The 22,866-nt window shown below is 38.3% G+C and overlaps 1 protein-coding gene across 3 annotated transcripts in view; it reads right to left on the bottom strand.

Moving 5' to 3' along the window:
• LIMS1 (LIM zinc finger domain containing 1) overlaps positions 1-22,866 on the bottom strand; it is a 158,399-nt gene that overhangs the window by 130,829 nt on the left and 4,704 nt on the right. Inside the window, exon 1 of one of the 3 annotated variants that reach the window (XM_070511511.1) lies at positions 6,324-6,439. The exons of the other annotated variants lie outside the window; for them this stretch is intronic. The gene's annotated coding sequence lies outside the window, so the exon portion shown is untranslated. Of the gene's footprint in view, positions 1-6,323; positions 6,440-22,866 lie in introns of those variants that run through there. 3 annotated transcript variants of the gene reach the window in all.

Raw genomic sequence — 22,866 nt, forward strand, 5'->3', positions numbered from 1 at the left:
GACAACGGATGAATACAAACCAAGGAAAATACAATGTGATATCTACTCTACCAAGAGTGTGAATAAAGTATCACAGAGGTACAGAGAGAGGAACTATTAATTTTGTATTGGGGAGAAGGAACTTTGGGCATTATCACAGGCAGAGTTAAGTTTGGTGAAACAAAGACAAGTCCTGGTTATCTCGCCAGCTCTGGAGAATCACCAACAAATCTTTTGAGGAACTAATTTAGCAGAAGTGAAGTACAAGAAGTAAAGCACAGATAAGATTCAGCAAGAAGACAACAAACTAAGACTGGAGAGAGAGAATGGCAGAAGGGGAGTCATTCAAACAGAATAACAGAGAAGTCAAAGCAAGGGCTGATTGCAAGAAGACAAGAGTGATCAATAACATGAAATAAAAAAGTCAAGAACCAACAGTTAATAAAGGTATATACACCTGGTTAGAAACACGTCATTAATCATACTAGAGAAGGTCACCTTAACAGTGAAACAAAACTTCTGGGAGTGATGTGGAAAGAAAGAAGGTGAAAAATGGGGACCCTTCCTTCAAGGAAGCTGTCTAAATAGAAGGTAAAAAGTCAGACAGGAAGGATACCAGAGTTAAAGGAAGAACTAGCGGAAGTGGAAAGAAGTATGAAAACAAGCTCCCTCAGGAAGCTGAAAGGTAGAGTCCAGAGCAGAAGTGGAAGGCTCTTCAGAAAAGAGGATGACAGGGAAGATACAGAAGAGAAGACTGGTAGCCTATTGCCTAATTTTACCTAGCTGGAGAAAAACTTTCTCCTTTTCCCTATTCTCAACACAAAGAAATGACAATCATAGTTCTCAACACTGCCTCAACAACTTCCATGAAGCTGTGCTGGATTAGAACACAGATACCTGCTAAGAAGAAAGCACTAACTAGCCAGTAGAAGACCTTTTTCCTGGTTGCTTCTAACGGAATCAACAATACACTCCAATTTAACACAACAAAGTAACAGCGTGCTATATAAACAAGGCCAGTAACAAGATCTACAGTAATAATATGCAGATGTAATAATATGGCAGATTATTAAAACAATCTGCCAAACCATTTGGGGTTAAAGTAGTGACTTGCTAATGAGTTTAACCTTCTTATCTAGATAGCCAGGTTTCTCTATGATCTAGTTTTATACAGGGTTCAAATCTCCATACTTGATTTCTTAGCAAAAAAGGGAAATGCCAGGGAATAAGAAGAAACTGAAAAATAGCAATATTTTTAAACCAACAGGAAAAAACTTATCAACAACTGACTAAATTAATGTTTATTTTCAATGAATGCATTCTTTTTAGCATCTAATTAAATTCAAGTCAGTTCTATCCAGAGCCCATAATTTCCCTACCCCAGATGCTAATATATTGTCAAATTACTCTTCTGTTTGGTTACAGTGAGAAATATTATAGGTTAAGAGTTTAAAGAAAAGATTAAAATGTGAATTTTTAAAAGCACTTTGTAGCCTCAATATAAGTCATTAGGGAGATGCAAATTAAAACCACAATGAAAGAGATAATTGTACACCTACATTCACAGCAGCATTATTCACAACAGCTAAACCATGGAAGCAATCTAAGTATCCTTCAACAGATGAATGGATAAGCAAAATGTGGCATACACATACAATAGAATATTCTTCAGCCTCCAAAAGGAAGGAAATTCTGACATATGCTGCAACACTGATGAACGCTGAGGATATTATGTTAAGAAAAATGAGCCTATCACAAAAAAACTAATATAGCATGATTCCACTTATATGAGGTACTTAGAGTAGTTCAAGTCATAGAGACAGAACGTAGCATGGTGATTGCCAGGAGCTGGGGAAAGAGGAGAATGGGGAAGTTATTGTTAGTGGGTATAGAGTTTCAGTTTTACAAGATAAAAAGAGTTCTGGAGATGGATGGTGGTGATGGTTGTGCAACAATGTGAATGTGTTTAACACCACTGAACTATACACTTACAAACAACTAAGATGGTCAATTTTATGTGTATTTTACCACAATAAAAAAATTGGAAAAAAAATTAAGGGCTGGCCCCGTGGCCGAGTGGTTAGGTTCTCACGCTCTGCTTCAGCGGCCCAGGGTTTTGCTGGTTCGAATCCTGGGTGTGGACATGGCACGGCTCATCAGGCCATGCTGAGGTGGCGTCCTACATGTCACAACTAGAAGGACCCACGACTAAGAAATACACAGTAGAAAGTACTAGAGGGCTTTGGGAGAAAAAAAGGAAAAGAATAAAAAATCTTAAAAAAAAAAGGAAAAAAATTAAAACCACAGTGAGATATCACTTCACACCTGCTATGATGGCTATAATCAAAATGACAATAAACACTAAGTGTTGGTGAGGCTGTGGAACAAGTGGGACCCTCATACAATGCTGCTAGAAACAGCCACTTTGGCAGTTTCTTATACAAAATCTTACCATGTGATCCAACAATTACATTCCTAGGACTCTACCTAGGAGAAATGAAAAATCTGTCCACACAAAGATATGTACACAAATGTTAGCAGCATTATTCATAATAAAGATAAACTGGAAACAATTCAAAAGTCAATCAAATGGTGGATGGATACACAAAATGTGGTCTATCCATACAATGGAATATTACTCAACAAAATAAACAAAGGAACTACTGATAAGTGCTACAACGTGGAAGAACCTTGTGAAATAATAAGAATGTATATATTGATTTCTGCCCCTGATTCCTGACACAGAGCTCCTAAAATCTTGTAATTTCGTAAGTGATAAGAGCACTAGGAGCATCTTTTGTTCTAATGAGGTGACTCTGGGTGGCTCCTGGATGGGGGGGCTGGTCACCAGAAAGTCAAAGGTATGATTTAGAAGCCTGAAATTTTCAGTCTTACAACCCCAATTCCCCTGAGAGGAGAGGGGCAGGAAATGAAGCTATTGATCAATCAGGCCTATGTGATTAAGCCTACAGAAAAATCCCCAAAACTTCCAGATTGGTGAATACATCCACGTGCTAGAGTGACACACCCCAGCTCCACAGGGACAGTTTCCATATCCCGATCAACTCACAATACTAATTTTTCTATATTTTCAGACTGCAAATACACTTAATACATATATATTAAAATATATATATATTTCAGACTGCAAATGATTTTCCCAGTCTGTTTTTATTTTTAATTTACCTAAGTTTAATTTATTCTTATCCAATGTATCTTTCTTTTTGTAATTTGTTCCTAAAACTTTTGCTTGAGGAAGACTAACCCTGAGCTAACATCTGTGCCAGTCTTCCTCTATTTTGTATGTGGGTTGCTACCACAGCATGGCTGATGAGTGGTGTTAGGTCCACACCCAGGATCCTAAACCTTGAACCTGGGCTGCCACAACAAAACCCCCTTGAACCCAACCACTACACAGGGCCGGCCCCTAAAACTTAGACATTTAAAAAGTACTTTTCATTCTAGAAGTTTGATAAACATTTGTTTCTATTTTATTTTAGTGTTTATGTGGCTTGATTTTATAAGTAACAATTAAATACTATCCATCTGGAATTTCTTCTGATGTAACATAAAGCCATAAACTGTTTTTTTTTTCTAACTGGTAACAAATTATCTCATAATTTGTGGGACATTAATGGGATAATTTGCCTCTTCCCCATTGCAGAACCTTCTTTGTCACAGAGCTCACACTATGAACTCCAACTCTGGCCACTGACCAATCTGATCTCACCCCAGAGGTACAGTGCTGACTGCACCTGCAATACGTTCAAACAGCTAATATGGCTACTGTCTTCTCCCCTCACCACCATTCCTCCCTCCTATAACTAGCTTTTGTTATTTTATTATTCCTCCAAAGAAACCGCAGGATAATTCTGCAGGTTTTACCAGAAGACTTCTACGTGGAATTTTGATTAATAGTATTGAAGCTTTATATTTATATGGAAAATCGAAGAAGTTTACAAGAAAAAAATGTCAATGTTGATCTGAAAGATTTAACCCATTCATCCGGTAGCTTCACTGATCCAGAATATAGCATCTTCCCATGCAAATAACTGTCCTGCATTAATTCCTAAGAAAGAAAAGAAATACTGTGCTTACACAGTATTACTGCAATTATGTATAGCTGAAATAATCCTTAAAGTCTAATTTAATGCCGACTGAAAGGTATCTTCATTAGCATTAACTCACATTATTTTATGGCAATATTTAGAGATACACTTCATTAAGCCAAAAAAAAAAACCATATATAACAAGTAAAATAGGCTGCATCATTACTTACTCATTTAATAAGTATTTACTCAGTGCCTATTCTGTGCTATGCATTGTTATACGAGAGTGGGATACAAAGGCATCCCAAAAATATAAGTAGCTCTTTGTAGGACAACGCCACATTCTTAGAACTTAAGCCCTTTACCAAAATTTATATAAAAAACCCAAGCTCATATTTTGACTTTCATCCCATCTGTTTAGCTAATCTCTAGCAATGGATCCGCTTGGAAAGCATGACTAACCCTGACTGAGCACAAGAAAACTTCATTTCTAAAAAGTTCCCAAGCCTTGTACATTTGGCGTTCCCATCACCTTCTTAATCCACTCTTGTTTGCTGCCGCCTTCACATTCCGGAACCTAACACCACAACTTCCTTCACAGAAAGCATTCTAAATGATCAAATATATTATTAGAAAGAGATGTGACTGTTTTTTATTTTAAAAATCAAAAGGGCTCAAGTTCAGAAAACTCTTAAGTTTGGTCTCACGGTCCCAAAATGACCCTTGTGGGAAAAAACAGACCTCTGAAATTTTGAGGAATCACTAGAACTTTTTTTGCCTTTTATCAAACTCAATAGAGGGCTATGCATTAAAATTAAACATCACTTTCTACACTTCACCAATGCCCTTTGTGCTTATCAGCAACACTCCCAAAGGGAAAGCACCTGCCAAGTGCTGGGAGACCCAGCTCTAAAACAGAGTAGCAAAACTAAAGGAGCTTTCACACAACTGCATAATAGACAAGTGATTAAAACATTCTATTACAGGGCATAAAGGAACTGCCTTAAATAGACATCTGCAGATGTTTCATGCTTTGTACAGATCTGGCAAATGCCCAAAAGACAAAAAGAAAGCTCTCATTTCCTGATGTGGGTTACCCAGCATTAAAAAAAGCACTTAAGTCCAGAAACACCACTACCTTATGTCAGACATCAGCCTTGCACCCACTTCAAAGTTGTATCTTTGTAATTGCGGCGCATCTTATAAAACAGAAAACCTAATGTTCTACACATATATCTTTAAAACATTTTTAGACACATTTTTTAATTATCATTACCCTCAGTCATGTAAACATCTTCAATCACCTGAAATGGGCTAAGTGCTAACAGAATTTTCCAGATGTTACAGAGCTTGTCATAAAGCTGTTACTTACATTTTTAAAAAGAGAAAACTATGGGGCCGGCCCGGTGGCGCAGCATTTAAGTGCCGCTTCGGCGGCCAGGGGTTTGCCAGTTCGGATCCTGGGTGCGGACATGGCACCGCTTGGCATGCCATGCTGTGGTAGGCATCCCACACATAGAAGAAGATGGGCATGGATGTTAGCTCAGGGCCAGTCTTCCTCAGCAAAAAGAGGATTGGCAACAGATGTTAGCTCAGGGCTAATCTTCCTCCAAAAAAAAAAAAACAAAACAAACAAGAGAAAACTAGTCTCTAGCCATGTACAAAGGTTTCACGGCTATTACAAAAAAATCACTACCCACACTCTTAAGACAAAAGACTGCTCTTTTTTTGGTGGATAAATTACTCCATCTCAAGATTCTAATGAAGACTACTCTATATTCCTTAAAATATGCTTCACTGGGACAAAATCTACATTGTATTCCAGAGAAAGAACTATCCTAACAGCAGTCCATTAAAACCCAAGGATATCGGTGTATTCTAATGTGGGCAATGACTTTAAACTACGATAGTTTGGACATCATTTTCCCCACACATTCTCTGAATGAGAAAATTTGAAACTAGTGAATGAATATTTGTTTTGTTCTAAAATTTCCCATTAGAATAATAGACAGAGGCATTCAACTTAAGCCTGAGGAAGCAGGCTAAATTTTAACCCATATTCATATGGTTTACCTTCTAGGACATCCAAAAAATAAATCTAAGCTGGAGAGAAGGCATAAGTCAAAATGTCAAAAGTCCCTTCTGGCTAATTACGGACTTAGCAGGGGTCATTTTCATCTGACTGTTTCTGCCTCTGTCTCCATGAGCCCAGGACTGAGAGAACTGCTCCCCAAGAGGGCGTCCAACCACTTGGAGCCAGCAGTCGTCAAGCTGACCTGTGCTGCAGATTCTCACCTCTGAAGATTCTCACCGTCGTGTTCTAAGATTTGGAAAAGGCAGACATCCTCAACCTTGTCAAATTCCACCTCTTCTACACCGTCCTTCGGTGATGAAGTACAGAACACCGGCAGTTCCCAAAGAAGTCCCGCCTGGTCTTCCACCACCCTAGAATAGGACCTGGCCTACTTCCCAGCAATTAAAGTGCAACTACACTATCAGTAAGTGTGGAAGCGCAACAACGGTCGTGTGGTGAAGTCAAAGTCTAACTGCTACTCTGTAATCCAAAGGGTGAGGAAAACACTTTACTCAAAATTTATATTAAATTTAACTTCAAAACACAACTCCACCTAATGAAGTCCATGATTCTTTCTTCTTCTTCTGTAATGAAATCAGAACTCTAACTCAGCCGTTTGATTTCCTCAGTCACACAGACACAATTACACTCAGGGAAGCCACTACTGAAAAGGAGAAAGTTATAATTCGAACACCAGTATCATTAAAGAAGTTTTGTTTTTCATGAAAAAAGGAGACATCATTAACACCTAAATGATTTGCAGGTGCTTTTTAAAAGTCTCCATAAGCAACTTACTTTGCCCTTTAGAGATCACAGTGGTCCCCCCTTATCCACAGGGGATCCATTCCAAGACCCCCAGTGGACGCCTGGAACCAAGAATAGTACCAAACTCTAAATATCTATTATGATTTTTTCCTATTCATAAATACCTATGATAAAGTTTAGTTTATAAATTAGGTACAGTAAGAGATTGACAATAATAATAAAATACAATTGTATACTGTAGTAAAAGTTATATGACATGGTTTCTCTCTCTCTAAATATCTTACTGGACCGTACTCATCCTTCTTCCTCTGATGATGTGAGATGATACATGCCCACATGATGAGATGAAGTGAGGCAAATGACACAGGCATTGTGACGTAGCATTATTTTCAGACTGCAGTTGACCATAGGTAACCGAAACCGTGTAAAGTGAAACTGCCAATTAAGGTGAGACTCTTGTATTTTCTTTCATTGACATTCCAAACTCTACATGATATTTAATGTGGAACTATTTATACTACTGCCTTAAAAAAGGGGTCATCCAAATTGGAGATAGGTTTGCTGAGTAATGGATAGCTAGGCTCTGCTAGTTCAGCTATAAATGACACAAACATTAACTATATCCTTCCATGGCATGGCCATCGGCCAGTGCACAGGGATCAGTAGATGTGAGCAGGAAGCCACTCCACTGGGCTTCCAGGAAGTAGCAGATGCCACCCTAAGCAGAGGGGCTCATAATACAAGAGCAGTACCCACTGAGAGAGTAGGGAGGCAGCATGAGAGTGAGGGGAAAAAACACAGGTCCAAGTCAGAGAATGTGGGATCTCAACTCTAATTGAAGTACTTGTAAAACTAAAGCATACAAAAGTGAAGTATTATGTAGGTACCACAATGTACTTTTCTAAGCACAGATCTCATGTCCAGTATTATACAAAAGTGATACGTCATAAGAGAATATTCATATGATTGAGTAGGTGACTGAACAGTATTATAACATTTGTAACTTGTAAGTTGTACCAAACGATTACCAAATAATCAATGAGGAGGAAGCATCTCTTTTTAGAAGTATTGCAGCTAAAACACGAAATATCTTAAACAACAAAATTAGAATATCATCATTTTGCAACCCCCTCATGAATCAATAATCTATATTGCACATTTGCAAAATATGGCCCACAGGCCAAACCAGCCTGTTGCCTGTTTTCTTATAGCCTGTGAGCTAAAAGAGTTCTTACATTTTCACATGTATTAAGGAATTCTTCATTTCTCCATTTTTAATAACAGCAAACATATATGATAATAGCAAATACACAGAGTGCTTGACGTGCTGGGCACTGTTCTACATGTTTTACACATAGTAGCTAGTTTAACTCCACGACAACCATATGAGACGAGTACCATTACCTTCATTTTACACACGAGGCAGGGAGAAGTCAGGCATTAGCAACAGCTAAGAAGCTGGCATTTGAGCATAGGCAGTTTGCTCCAGTCAGTGCTTTTAATCTCTACATGTGCTATTTCCCATTTGTAGTCATGAATCAGCAAAGACCTGTGAAAACATATGGCTCCTTTCATTCCAGTAAGGTGGACCTGGTGAAGGTACACTAACTCCAATGGGCCAGGCACCCAGATGGAGAAACCATCATCCTTGGAGTCAAGGTACCCGAATTTCAGCTCTAGCATCTCCCTATCAGCTGTGCACCCTGAGAACATCTTCTAAATTTCCAAATCTCCAAATCTTGATGTGAAAATAAAAATGTTCATATTTACTCTAACTCATTTACTTACCGAGCACCAAATATGTGCCATGCATTGTTGACAGATCTTGGAACACAAAGGTGAATGGAGTAAAATCATTTCCCTGGAGGAAATCAGAGTCTAAAGTGCAGACATGAGAAAACAAGCCTTACATCCTATGGGACGGGTTTCACAGCACAGGAGTTACTGTATATTAGGGGAGTGGAGAGAAAGGAATGTGGAACACTTCTCAGGGTGAGGAAGCAGGGAACATAACATCAGGGAAAACATCAGAGAAAAGATGGTTCTTGAAAAATTAGGAAGACCCCACAGGGCCCAAAACGTTGGGGAAAGAGGATATGTAAAAAACATGAAGAAACAAAAAGATACGTCCTAACTTCAAACAGCTCTAAAAGTGTAGAATACACATCTTTTGGGCAGTTGGGGTTAGGAGGCAGATGAATCATAAATGGAGATGGAAAGATAGGGACTGGAGGACAAGACAAAACACTTTATAAATTCCAAAGCACTGCAGCAAGAGAGGGTATTTAAGACAATCATTACTAAGGACCCAAGTCATTACTGACAATTCAACGTTCCCTCAGTTGATGCAATACTAGCACGTGCACCGTTATGCACAATCCTGGAAGGTGAGAGCCTTTTCAACATGTCAGATGCTCTGAAAAGATTATTCCTGAGCTCTGCTCCAGAAACACTTGAGAAGGAATTATATAACTTCCTCACCCCCTTCCATCCAACATTTCAAATTTCAAACATTCTAGTTTTCAATTAGATGCTTTGCATCTGGAAAAGTCAGCCTGTGTTTCTGACCGAAGCTTAGAGAAATCCAAGAGATTTAAAGCCTTACTGAAAAAAGACTTTTCCGGCATTCCTTTCTGGAGATGTGAGGGTCCAACACAACGCGTGTGGATTACTTAGATAATGGCTTCAATTTTCTATTTCATTCTGCTTTTGGTAAATGAGGCAGGAAATGAACAGCACAATAATTTAATTCAAGTGTCCTAATAACACATTTATTCTCCCTACCCTAATTCATTCTCCATTTTTACTCTCGGAGAATTTCAGTGAAAATTAAGAATATGCATTGTCTGGGAAAATCACATTGGTACAATAAGTCTATAAAATTGTCAATGGGGCACAGGTGGGAAGAAGACAGTTGTTGATCTTTTAGGCAAAATGCATTTTTTTAAAATTAAATGTTTTGAGATCATTGTAGATTCACATGCATTTCTAAGAAATAATACACAGAGATCCTTTGTACACTTTACCCAGTTTCTTCCATGGTAACATCTTACGAAACTATAGTATGAGATCACAATCACGATATCGACATTGGTACAGTGAAGATACAGAACATTCTATCACCACAAGGATCGCTCATGGTGCCCACACCCTACTTCCCACTTGCCCCTGCCCCTGCCCCAACACTTAGCACCCCTTCTTAACCCCTGGCAACCACTAACGTTTTCCATCTCTATAATTCTGCCATTTAGAGAATGTTATATAAATTGAACTACACAGTATGTGACCTTTTGAGATTGGCTTTTTCATTTTTTTCACTCAGTATAACGCCCTTGAGATCCACCCAAGTTGTTGCAAACACCAATAGTTCATTCCTTTTATTGCTGAATAGTATTCCATGATATGAAGGTACTATACTTTAACCATTTACCTGCTAAAGGACATCTGGGCTGTTTCTAGTATTCGGGTATTAAGAAATAAAGCTGCTTTTTGAATGTTAAAGCAGTCTTGCATAACTAGGATAAATTTCGCTTGGTCATGATGTATCATTCTTTTTATACTTTTTTGGATTTGATTTGCTTACATTTTGTTGAGGATTTTTGCATCTATGTTCATGAGAAACACTGGTCCATAGTTTCCTTTTCTTGTAATGTCTTTGTCTGGTTTTGGTGCTAGGATAATGCTAGCCTCACAGAATGAGTTAGGAGGTATTCTCTCTGCTTCTACCCTCTGAAAGAGATTGTAGAGAATTGGTATAATTTATTCCTAAAATGTTTGGTAGAATTCACCAGTGAACCCATATGGACCTGGTGCTGTTTGGAAGGTTATTAATTTTGATTCATTTTCTTTAATACATACAGGGCTATTCAGATCATCTATTTCCTCTTATGTGAGTTTGGCAGATCGCATCTTTCAAGGAATTGGTCCACTTCATCTAGGTTATCAAATTTATGGGCACAGAGTTGTTCATAGTATTCCTTTATTATCCTTTTAATTTCCATGGGATCTGTGGTGATGTCCTCTCTTTCATTTCTCATATTAGTAATTTGTGTCTTCTCTCTTTCTTTCTTAGTTAGCCTGACTACAGGCTTAGCAACATTATTGATCTTTTCCAAGAACCAGCTTTCAGTTTCACTGATTTTTCTCTACTGATTTCCTGTTTTCAATTTCATTGATCTCTGCTCTAATTCTTGTTTCTTTTCTTTTGCTTACTTGGACTTAATTTGCTCTTCTTTTTCTAGTTTCCTAAGGTGGAAACTTAGATTACTGATTTTAGATTTTTTGGTTGTACATTATTTCTTGACTGTTACCACAGAAGTGCTCCCCTTCAACCCTTGTGTCCACCCCCTACCCCCTTCCCCTGGTAACCAGTGAACTGTTTTCTTTGTCTATGTATTTGTCTATATGACACATATGAGTGAAAACATCTGGTGTTTGTCTTTCTCAGACTGGCTTATTTCGCTTTGCATAATTCCCTCTAGGTCCTTCCATGTTATTGCAAATGGGATGAATTTGTCTTTTTCTGGCTGAGTAGTATTCCATTGTGTGTGTGTGTGTGTGTGTGTGTGTGTGTGTGTGTGTGTGTATACACACACACACCACATCTTCTTTATCCAATCATCAGTCGATGGGCACTTGGGTTGCTTCCATGTCTCAGCTATTGTGAATAGTGCTACAATGAACAGAGGGTTGCACATGTTACTTTGGATTGTTGATGTCAAATGGTTTGGGTAGATACCCAGTAGTGGGATAGCTGGGTCATATGGTAGTTCTATTTTTAGGTTTTTGAGGAATCTCCATACCGTTTTGTACAGTGGCTGCACCAGTGTGCATTCCCACCAGCAGTGTATGAAGGTTCCCTTCTCACCACACCCTCTCCAACATTTGTTATTTTTAGTCTTAATGATTACAGCCATTTTAACAGACATAAGGTGGTATCTTAGTGTAGTCTTGATTTGCATTTCCCTGATGATTAGTGATGCTGAACATCTTTTCATGTGTTTATTGGCCATCTGTATAACTTCTTTGGAAAAATGTCTGTTCATTTGATCAGGTTGTTTGTTTTTTTTATTGTTCAGTTGTGAGTTCCTTATATATTATGGAGATTAACCCCTTGTCAGATATATGATTTGCAAATATTTTCTCCCAATTGGTGACTTGTCTCTTTGTTTTGATTCTAGTTCCTTTTGCCTTACAGAAGCTCTTTAGTCTGATGAATTCCCACTTGTTTATTTTTTCTTTTGTTTCCCTTGTCTGAGAGGATGTGGTATTTGAAAAGATCCTTTTTAGTTCAATGTCAAAGAGTGTACTACCAATATTATCTCCCAGTAGTTTTAGTTTCAGGACGTATCTTCAAGTCTTTGATCCATTTTGAGTTCATTTTTGCGTACGGCGTGAGATAGTGGTCTACCTTCATTTTTTTGGATGTGGCTGTCCAGTTTTCACAACACCATTTACTGAAGAGACTATCTTTTCTCCATTGTATGTTCTTGGCACCTTTGTCGAAGATTAGCTGTCCGTATTTGTGTAGTTTTATTTCTGGGCTTTCAGTTTTGTTCCATTGATCTGCGTGCCTGTTTTTGTACCAGTATCATGCTGTTTTGATCACTATGGTTTTGTAGTACAATTTGAAGTCAGGGATTGTGATACCTCCAGCTTTGTTCTTTTTTCTCAGGATGGCCTTAGCAATTCGGGGTCTTTGGTTGCCCATATGAATTTTAGGATTCTTTGCTCTATTTCCATGAAGAATGTCATTGGGATTCTGATAGGGATTGCACTGAATCTGTAGATTGCTTTGGGCAGTATGGACATTTTAACTATGTTTATTCTTCCAATCCATGAGCAAGGACTCTCCTTCCATCTCTTTATGTCATTATCAATTTCTTTCAATAACGTCTTATAGTTTTCACTGTATAAGTCCTTCACCTCCTTGGTTAAATTTATTCCTAGGTACTTTATTCTTTTAGTTGTGATTACAAATGGAATTGTATTCTTGAGTTCTCCTTCTGTAAGTTAGTTATTGGAGTATAGAAAAGCAACCGATTTTTTTAAGTTGATTCTGTACCCTCCAACTTTACTGTAGTTGTTAATTATTTTTATTAGTTGTCCGATGGATTTTTGGGGGTTTTCTATATATACAATCATGTCGACTGCAAACAGCAAGTTTCACTTCTTCACTCCCTATTTGGATTCCTTTTACTCTTTTTTCTTGCCTAACTGCTCTGGTCAAAACCTCCAGTACTATGTTGAATAAGAGTGGTAATAGAGGGGGGCATCCTTGTCTCGTTCCTGTTCTCAGGGGGATGGTGCTCAGTTTTTGCCCACTGAGTATGATGTTGGCTGTGGGTTTGTTATATATGGCCTTTATGTTGAGGTAATTTCCTTCTATCCCCATTTTGTTAAGAGTTTTTATCATAAATGGCTGTTGGATCTTGTCAAATGCTTCCTCTGCATCTACTGAGATGATCATGTGATTTTTATTTCTCAATTTGTTGATGTGGTGTATCACATTGATTGATTTGCGGATGGTGAACCATCCCTGTGTCTGTGGCATGAATCCCACTTGATCATGACGTATGACCCTTTTGATGTACTGCTGAATTTGGGTTGCCAAAATTTTGTTGAGGATTTTTGCATCTATGTTCATCAGCAATATTGGTGAGATTTGTTTTTTGAACCATGTGTTATTTAGAAGTGTGTTTTAATCTCCAAGTATTTTGTGGTTTTTTAGCTTTATCTCTGTTGTTGACTTCTGGTTTAATTCCATTGTGGTCTGACAGCAGACATTATATGGTTTCCATTTTTTTTAAATTAGGTAAGATGTGGGCCAGCCCTGTGGCCAAGTCAAGTTCCACATGCTCCACTTTGGCAGCCCAGGTTCATGGGTTCAGTTCCCGGGTGCGGACCTACTCCACTCATCAGCCATGCTGTGCAGGCATCTCACATAGAAAATAGAGGAAGACTGGCACAGATGTTAGGTCAGGGCTAATCTTCCTCAAGCAAAAAATGAGGAAGATTGGCAATGGATGTTAGCTCAGGGCAAATCTTCCTCACCAATAAACAAATAAATAAATAATAAGTAAATAAATAAATTAGGTAAGATGTATTCTACGGCCCAGAATGTGGTCTGTCTTGGTGAATATTCCATGTGAGCTTGAGATGAATGTGTACTCTGCTGTTGTTGGATGAAATAGTCTATAGAGGTCAATATCCAGTTGACTGATGGTGCTGTTGAGTTCAATTATGTTCTTACTAATTTTCTGCCTGCTAGATCTGTCCATTTCTGAGAGAAGGGTATCGAAGTCTCCAATTATAAATGTTTTTGTCTATTTCTCCTTTTAGTTCTATTGCTTTCTGCTTCTCATATTTCGTGGCTTCATTGTTGGGTGCAGACATATTTGGGATTGCTATGTGTTCATCTTCTTGATGGACTGACCCTTTATCATTATATAACACCCTTCTCTGTCCCTGGTAATTTACTTTGCCCTGAAGTCTATTTTATCTGATATCTATACTAATATCTGATATATTAATATAGTCACTCCTGATTTCCTTTGATTGATTTGCATAATATATCTTTTTCCATCCTTTTACTTTCACTCTGCTTAATCGTATTTGAAGTGAGCTTCTTGTAGACAGCATATATTTGGGTCATGTTTTTTAATCTACTATGTCAAACTCTGTCTTTTAATTTGTGTTTTTAGCCTATTTACATTTAATGTAATTATTCATGTGTTGGGGCATAAGTCTGTGATTTTGTTTTTTCTTTCTGTTTATTCTCTGTCTTATGTTTCTACTTGCTTTTTCTTGCCTTCCTATGGATTGCTTTAACACTTTTTAGAATTTCACTTTGATTTATCTATAGTTTTAAGTGTATCTCTTTTTTTTTTTTTAAGATTGGCACCCATGCTAACATCTCTTGCCAGTCTTTTTTTTTTCCGCTCCCCAAAGCCTCCCAGTACACAGTTGTATATTCTAGTCGTAGGTCCTTCTGGCTGTGCTTTGTGGGATGCTGCCTCAGCATGGCTTGATGAGCAGTGCCGTGTCCATGCCTAGGATCCGAACCGGTAAAACCTTGGGCTGCAGAAGTGGAGCATGAGAACTTAACCACTCAGCAACTGGGCCAGCCCCTAAGTATATCTTTTTGAATAGCTTCTTAGTGGTTGCTCTAGGCATAAAATTATATACAAATGTAACTTATCAGAGTCCAGTGATGTCATCATTTTACCAGTTTGAGAGAAGTATACAAAACTTATCTCCTTGTACCCCACTTTATGTTCCGTTTATAATATTTGTCTTAAATATTTTCTCTACATAATTTAAATTCACATCAGTGTTACAATTTTGCTTCAATCATCAAACATAATTTAGAAAATTCAAAAAGAGAAAGTCTATCGTATTTACCCATATTTTTGCTTACCATGTTTTTTCTTCTTTCCTGATGTTCCAAGGTTTATTCTTTTATCATTTTCTTTCTGTTTGGAGAACTTCCCTTACCCATTTTTGGGGGGAAGGAGGTAAGATCTGCTAGTGACAAATTCTCTTAGTTTTCCTTTATCTAAGAATATCCTGAGTCTCCTCCATTCCTGAAGGATATTTTCAGAGCATATAAGATTCCAGGCTGACAGTTCTTTTCTTTCGGCACTTGAAAACAGTGTGCCACTTCCTTCTGGCCTCCATAGCTTCCAATAAAAAATCTGCTGTCATTTGAATTCTTTCCCTTTCCTTTTGTAAGGTGTCTTTACTTTGTCAGGTGTCATTTTTCTGACTGCTTCCCAGGATTTTTGTCTTTAGTTTTCAGAAGTTTAATTATGATGTGTCTTGGCCTGAATTTCTTTGGGTTTATCCTCTTTGTGGTTTGCTCAGCTTCTTGAATCTGTAGGTGTATGTTTCTTGCCAATTTGGCAAATTTTCAGCCATCATTTCCTCTAGTGCTTTTTAACCCCACCATTTCTACTCTCCTTTCAGGATTCCAATGACACAAATATTAGCTCTTTTGTTATAGTTCCACGGGTCCTTGAGGCTTTGTTCTTTTTTTTTCTTTCCTCAGTCTATTTTCTCTCTGTTCTTCACACTGGGTAATTTCTCTTACTTTATCTTCCAATTCACCAACTCTTTCCCCTGTCCCCTCCAGCTGAACTCATCCAATGTTGAGCCCATACACTGAGCTTTTTGTTTTGGTTATTTCATTTTTCAGTTGCAGAATTTCCATCTGGATCTCCTTTATATCTTATATTTCTTTACTGAGGCTTTTTATTTATTCATTTGTTTCAAGCATCTCCATAACTGCTCACTGAAGCATTTTCACCATGACTGCTTTAAAAATCTTTACCAGATAATTCCAACATTTCTGTCACCTTGGTGTTGGTATCTATTTATTGTCTTTTTTTCCATTCACTTTAAGATCTTCCTGGTTGTTGATATGACAAATGATCTGCTAACGAAACATGGACATTTCCATATTGTTATGAGATTGGATCTTATCTGAACTTTCTGTTTTAACTGGTTTTCTCTGATACCTCTCTGGTGGGGGATCCTTCATTACTGCCAGATGGAGGCAGAAGTCCAGGTTTCCCATGTGGCTTCAGCTGACATCTAAGAGGAGGACTTCTTGTTACTGCTGGGCCAGGATGAGAGTTCCAGTTCCCCACATTGTCTCCACTGACACTGTGATAATGGAGGTGGCAGTAATTACTAGCTGGGGAGGATGAAAGCATTGGTTCCCTACTTGGCCTTCCCTGACCCCACTCTGACTGGGTGTTGGGGTGCCAGGTTCCAGCCTGGTGAGGGCACAAGTCTAGATTTCCCACTTGGACTTTGCTGGCATGAGCAGCACAGTTGAGCAGTTGTGGAAATGACAATACAGCCCACAAAGCTGAAAATATTTACTATCCGGCCCTTTACGGAAGAAGTTTGCCAACCTCCCATCTAGAGCACTGATCATCAACAGCTGCTAAAATCACAAAAAGAAACACAACCAGACATTACATACCTTCTAACGGAAGAACCCTTCACCATCTATCATGTAGTTATGGGGTGGTGTGGGGATCAAACCTGAATCTTTTCAGGCTTCTAGATAAGCAGTTTCCAAGGAGATCTAGAAGTCAAAATAATTTTCCTAACAACAGTAAAATCAACATTATTTGGGGGCTGGTCCCATGGCCGAGTGGTTAAGTTTAACCTCCACTTGGGGGTTCCAGGGTTTAACCAATTCGGATCCTGGGCATGGACATGGCGCCACCCATCCAGCCACGCTGAGGTGGTATCCCACACAGCAGAACTAGAAGGACCTGCAACTAAAATATACAGCTATGGACTGGGGGGCTTTGGGGAGAAGAAGAAAAAAAGAGGAAGATTGGCAACAAATGTTAGCTCAGGGCCACTCTTTAAAAAAAAAAGGCTAATGTTATGTGCCTTTTTATGCTCATTATCTCACAAGTGCACAGTGGAGTTTTTCAGAAGCTACGTGACATGAAATATTACAAAATTTCAGCTGACTGAATGCCAGCTGTCTTCTAGCAAGACATTAAGAAGATTTGCAAAAAAAAATTTTTTAAGCCACTCTTCTCAATATTTTTGTTTGTTTTGAAAAATAATTATAAAATACGTTAGTCATGTTAACATACAAAAGCTTTATTAAATTTAAAATACAGCAAATATCAATAAGCTCTTCAGGGTTCTCAATAACTTTTAAGAGTATAAAGCGGTCCTGAGACCAAGAAGTTTGAGAACTGCTTCTTTTGATCCAACTACCAATTTATAGGCTATATAGGAAACAAAAGAAGATGTTAAACTATACCCTGAGCATGCAATCTGCCTAATCCAGACTGTGGGAAATTCTTCAAGACAAACAACTCAATCGTTTTTTCTTTCACATAAAAAATCACAAGGGGGGGGGGTTAAAAATGGAAGCAGTACCTATATGCTAAAAGGAACTAAAAGACTTATCAAGCTATCAAAATGTGTGAATCTTATTTAGATCCCAATTTGGAAAAAATAAAAAATAAAATGGATGTGTCAGATAAACGGAAAATTGAACACTAACTGGGTAGTTGATCACATCAAGGAGTTATAAGCAATCTTTTTCAGGTGTGATAATGTAGTTATGTTTAAAAAGTTTTTTAGAAGACTCCTTATCTTTTAAGTGTACATATTAAAATTTTTATGAAATGACATAGGAGAGAGAGGAGTGAAAAAAGATTGGTCCTCAAAGATTTACCATCAGTCAATAATTATTGAAACTGAGAGGTAGCAGACAGGAATACATTATTCTATTTTTGTATATGTCTGAAATTCTCTGTAATAAAAAATTTAAAGGTATAGATTTCAAGATATTTCTTCCCCCAAACGTACAGGATGAGAGCAAACAATCTCCACTTTTAGCATGAACCCCATGCTGTGAGTGGTCTGCAGCTCATGTTTTGAGAGCAATACTCTGCTTGATTCATTAATTTCCCCTACAACATTCCAAATAAATCAGTCCTCTGGTGGAACACTGCCATGACTGACACATCTCTACCTCCTGAGAGAGCTCAATAAATATGTGACTGGTCCTCATGCCTTAAAAAAATAATAAATCTTAATAACTAATGACAAACGATCATTTCCTCCTTTAAATTTCTAAAAGACTTTAACTTCTATAGTATTTGTACACAAATAGCTACAATACAAGATAGACAATGCACGATCCCTCACCTGATTATAATTATATGCTCCACGGCTTACAGCACAGTACAGTATACACAATGGACACACACTGATTGGAACATATGCTCCAAATTTGTTAATATCACTATAGCATATGCAAGCACAGCCAAGAGTTCAACATGAAAATAGCAGAAGTTTGTGTGTTGCACACACATGCATACACACTAAATTTAAGTAAAGAATTTACTCTTATGCTTTATGTTCCCTAGAAGGTGAAAAAGAAAGCTCAAGCTGGGTCTTGAGAGTAAGATTTCGGACCTTCTACCCTCCAAAAAAGGAAAAACCAAGTTCAGAAAGGACTGAAATATGTCTGGCAACAAGATGATGTAAGCTAAACAAAGAGTAGTGGTGAATAAAACTGGACAGTTTGGCTGGGCATGCAAAGAGAAAGCCTTGAAACCTAGAAAAAGAACAAGGGAGCTAAGATCACTTCTGAAGAGTGAACCAAGGAGACACAGGGCTCTGCAGTGTGGAGACCCTGTAGTGAGGGGACACAGGCTCAGTGTGAACCCCAGCTCTGTCACTAATTGTGTCACCTGGTGAGTTATTAACCTCTTGAGCTCAGTTTTCTCATTTGTAAAATAAGCATTAAAAAACCCTACTTCATGGTGTGGCTGTGAAGGTAACATTTGTTATGGAGATGTTTAACATCTTTAAAGCACTTGTGTCAAAGTAGGTCATTAATAAAAGTGGTTATTACCAAGAAAGTGTTCCAAAGAGTGGCCTGGCTGTGAAATGAAATAATCTAAACAAGCATGACTAAATATCTGAATTTCTTCCCAGTGCTCCGTGGATGTTGGGGCTCTGCTACTACTATATAAATATACTATAGACTTAACTTAAACCAGATGTGAAGGCTATCTTGTCTTACTCAAAGTTTTGTGAGTTTATTCAACGATGTCACAGGCACTAAGCAGGGCCAGCTCTGAACCTTTCAATTCACTAACAAATGAAGGAACAAAAGGAGAAATAAAGCTCATTTAAGTCTAGTTTGTTTTTCTTTGGACATTTAGCAAATTTGATTAAGTAAAGGAATTTTCCAGAAATTACAATATGGCAGAAAAGATTAGACACATACGCAAGTAACGCTAATATAAAACAGAAGTTGATAACCAAAAAAGAAGTCAAAATGCTTTTGGAGAACGGATACACACTCTGGGTCCATAATTCCCTAGCACACAAGGGCTCAACAAATGTTCCAGGAATTCACTGTTTCATGGGAGAAGTGGTCCCAAGTGCAGAGAAGACACAGAAGATGGTTTTTCTGGCCCAAGAGAACAGCAGGAGCAAAAGCACTGAGATGAGAAAGCAGCAGAGAGTTTCAGAAAATGGCAAATGTTCAGTTTAGTGAAATGAAGACTAAGGGAGCAGTATGTGACAAGGCTATAGAGATGGGCTGGGCGAGACCACAAACAGCTTAAAATTCCAAGCTCTAGAGTTGGAACTGCATTTGATAAACAATAAGAAGTCTTCGTAATATGTTGAAAAGAGGAGTGCTATGACCAAAGTGGTGCTTTAGGGCAATCTGGAACCAACATGAATGACGGAACAGTTAAATTGAAAGATTCTCAAGAGCAGGGACAACATCTTATTCACCTTTTGAATCTCCACAGCTGCACCTGCACTGTGCCTTGCATATAAAAAAAGAATCTGCTGAATCTATTGCAATGAGGAGGAGGAACAACCAGCTATGGTAGACACAGCAATTGCCTACCCAATGCCTACCGAAGGCAGATTCTATACGGGATAGCAGTGTGCCCAGCTTTACAAATAAAAAACAAACACACAAAAACAAAACAATGACTACTACATTTTCCAATGAGAAATAACTCACAATTTGTTTAACTAGTTGGTAACTGATGCATCAGTAAAGATGCCCGTCAACAGGAAAGACTCTCTCAGACTGTGCCACGTGGGGACAGTGGACATGGGTGAGTGAGAAAACCCAGGACTCCGGGGAGGAGGAATTACAATCACCAGCATGTGTGCCAAGGAATACCATGTCCCCAAGAATGCATTTCATGAAAGGAATCCACTCGAAAGAGGTGACATTCAGGACCTTCGTAATAGAACAATTCTGGGGCAACGTTTAATAATTCACTCAGACACTTTCACAATTACTATGTTAATGGGGCTCAGATATATCAAAGTCTCAGCCCTCAAGGCATTTACAATATAGATGGAAAGATAAAATACATATGTAATGAACTATAACAATGCAATTTCAATGAAGTAATAGAGCAAAGCAGCAGAGCACAGCAGAGGGGACTCCACACCATCTGCAAGGTTTGGGCTCCAGTCCTAACCCTACTATTAACGCATTCTGCGGCCTTGAGTCTCCATTTTACCTCTCTAGGCAATGCCTGACCTATAAAATAAAGGAACGGTTCAGGGGACTATGGCAGTGGACCCACTAAAGTATTTAGTGCATGAATTTAGTAGATACTTTTTAACATATAAAGCCATTTTTTAAATGTTAAACAAATTTCTTAGATCTTCGCATTACTACAATTGTCTTTTTAGTCTATGTTAAAGCATACACTAAAAAAATGCAGCCAAAAATTCCATAACCCCTTTAAAGGAATCTGTACTTTATCCACATTTAAATGAAAAATAGGAACACATACAAAATTATTTGTTTCACCTCAAATGTTTAATATCCACATGGATTTCATTCTGCATTCTCTAAAGTCTTTCCCAGCCTTAATATTGTTATCTCACATTCACCTGAAAGATAATCAGGACCAGGGTGAAAATGAAGTCAGTAAGAAAGGAGTGAGGAAGAAAAGGATGCAATCAAAAGAAAATTCTAAGGTAGGAACTCAGCAAGAATGGGGATTTGGGAGAGAAGAAGAAGACACCAAATGTAACTATGTTAGTGCCATCAACAGACATGGTGAGGTCAGAAGGTGTAACTTCTGACTGGGGAAAAGAACCAGGGTAGTAAGAAAAATCAACAACCACAGTTCCCATTAAACGAGCATCTACTAGGTTCCTGGCCAGATGTTAAAGTCCTTAAAAATTATAACATGCACCTGGTTTAAAAAATCAAAATAGTACGAAAAGGCATACAATAAAAAATTCCCTCTCATTCTACTTCCTAGACTCCCCAGATTCCTAGACTCCCTCCTCAGGGGCAACACTTATTAATAATTTCATTTGCATCCTTTCAGAAATGTTTATATTTGCCTTCATATTTAATTCTCACAACAACTCTCTGAGATAGGTAGTATTACTTTATAAATTAAGAAACTAAGCCTTAAAGAGGTTGACTGGCACAAACACAGAGCCATGAAAGGACAGGGCTGGCGTTGGAACATGGGCCCAACCATCCATGCACACACCCACTTAGCACTCAAGGATCTCCTACGGAAATAGTGGCACAGATGTCCCAAGTGTTTGTAATAATAAAAAACTGGAACCCAAATGTCCACTGAGGACTGGTTATGTAAATCATATCACATGTATATCATGAAAAAATAGGCAGCCATGAAAAATAAGGTTAAAAACATAAGACAGATCCAGATATGCCACACAGGAAAACTTCTAAGATAGCTTATTAAGTTAAAAAAGCAATTACCGGAAGTGGGGAATTATTGTTTATTGGGCATAGAGACTCAGTTTGGGATGATGAAAAAGTTCTGGAGATAGACTGTGATGATAGCTGCACAATGATGTGAAGGTACTTAATGCCACTGAATGCACAGTGGAAAATGAGCAAGATGGTAAATTTTGTTACGTATATTTTACCACAATTTTTTAAATCCTAAAAAAAAGCCATTGCAGAACAGTATGACTATGATTCTATTTTTTTTTTTAAGATTTTATTTTTCCTTTTTCTCCCAAAGCTCCCAGTACATAGCTGCGTATTTTTAGTTGTGGGTCCTTCTAGTTGTGTCATGTGGGATGTCGCCTCAGCATGGCCTAACGAGCAGTGCCATGTCCGTGCCCAGGATCCGAACCAGTGAAACCCTGGGCCACCGAAGCAGAGCAAGGACACTCAAACACTCGGCCACGGGGCCGGCCTCTATGATTCTATTTTTGTGCGAAGAGAACTGTTTCTATGTACATAAACATTTTTTTGTAAATGTTTTTTATCCTTTATCTGACTTGATGTCACCTGACTCTCAGACATCCCAGTAAGGCTCCAGACTTGTAGATGTTCTAACACTGAGTCCTGGGTCTCCCACCCCTAACACACCTGCAGGCATTCAAACTCCATCCCTAGCAGCCTTTTCCGACTACACAGAATGCACTATTCAGTGCCTGATTTCTCTGCAGCTTCCCAATCCC

This window comes from Equus asinus, chromosome 6 (assembly GCF_041296235.1).
Source record: "Equus asinus isolate D_3611 breed Donkey chromosome 6, EquAss-T2T_v2, whole genome shotgun sequence".
In the NCBI taxonomy this organism is placed as follows: domain Eukaryota; kingdom Metazoa; phylum Chordata; class Mammalia; order Perissodactyla; family Equidae; genus Equus; species Equus asinus.